Here is a 1,525-nt window from a genome sequence, read left to right on the forward strand (position 1 = left end):
ACTGGGAACCATTTCATGGGGTCAGGTTCCAACAGGTCTCTGGGTTTAAGGGAGTCAAGTCTATGTTGAAGGCAGAGAGGGAGAAGAGATAATAAAAAAAAAATGAATTTAATTTTTCCACACCACCAAGGTGGCTCATGGGTGTCAACATCAAGGAATCCCTACTCCTGGGAGCCAAGAGGAAGTTTCTCAAAACTAGAAGGGAAAAGTGTTTTTCCCCTTTTTTTTTTTTTTTTTTTTAAAAGATTTTATTTATTTATTCATGATAGTCACAGAGAGAGAGAGAGGCAGAGACACAGGCAGAGGGAGAAGCAGGCTCCATGCACCGGGAGCCCGACGTGGGATTCGATCCTGGGTCTCCAGGATCGTGCCCTGGGCCAAAGGCAGGCGCCAAACCGCTGCGCCACCCAGGGATCCCCTCCCCTTGTTATCAATCTAGCTTCGGAGATATTCTATTAGTGACATATGCCCTTCCCCCAAAACAACAATAGTGTTCCGTGTGCTAACAACATAGCTTAAAATAAAAGTAAAACAAAATTCTGCATTTTTATAAAACCTGATAAAAATAGTATTTCAAACTGTACAGTCACCAGAAGTACACAGTTATCAAAAATGCACATACTTCACTTGGCATCTCCAGCACCTTCAGCTTTCTGTGCCTGGTCTGTTTTGGCATCTCCGTTTTCTGCAGGGTTATTTCCATCCTTGCCAGCATCAGCTTTCCCCTTTTTCCCTTTGGGTACCTTCTCTCCCTTCTTTGCAAGGGCCTTTTTTAGGCTTGGGCTCTGGCTTGGGAGGAGCAGGTTTAGCAGATAACCTTGCAGATCTTCTCTATGGCTCATCCTTCACCTTGGCTTTATCTTCTTCAGCATCCCCTTCAGCCTTTCTCTTGGGTGTAGTGGCCATGGCGGTGGCCATAGGCACTGGACGTGGGGATTCAGTGGCACGCGGGCTTTGGCCGGTCCAAGGGTCGTTCTCGCCTCTTCTTCTTCCCAGATATTCTATTTTCCCTGAGACTGGGATACTATGAACCATCTACTTATACAATTATCAGTTATAAAATAAATTATAGGGGCACCTGGATGGCTCAGTTGTTTAAGCATCTGACTTTTGATTTTGGCTCAGGTCATGATCTTGGGGTTGTAGGATGGAGCCCCATGTCCAGCTCTGCACTGAGCGTGGAGTCTACTTGTCCCTTCCCCCTGACCATGCTCTCTCGCTCTCTCTCTGTCTTACATAAATAAATAAGTTAATTAATCAAAAAATATTAAAAAAAAACAAATTATATTGGAAATTGTTCCCTGATTTTATTAAGTTATTTGTAGATCAAAGTTAACCCAGAGTTTCCTTAGGAATTTCCATGTCCATAATACACACATTCTCCATCTATTAGATTTCATATGCTTGCTTCCTCACATATTCCTAAGATTTCTGAACAATTGGTGGCATCTATTACATTTTTTTAACACTGTTAGAATTTAAGCTTCTTTTAAAAAAAATTAAAGTTTATTGCCAGACAATACAC

At 42.3% G+C, this 1,525-nt stretch overlaps 1 pseudogene; it reads right to left on the reverse strand.

The window, feature by feature from the left end:
• Window positions 1–535: 535 nt before the first annotated feature.
• On the reverse strand, window positions 536–1,035 carry LOC102156018 (annotated as a pseudogene).
• Between the last annotated feature and the right edge of the window lie 490 nt (window positions 1,036–1,525).

Source organism: Canis lupus, chromosome 18 (assembly GCF_011100685.1).
Source record: "Canis lupus familiaris isolate Mischka breed German Shepherd chromosome 18, alternate assembly UU_Cfam_GSD_1.0, whole genome shotgun sequence".
Classification (NCBI taxonomy): domain Eukaryota; kingdom Metazoa; phylum Chordata; class Mammalia; order Carnivora; family Canidae; genus Canis; species Canis lupus.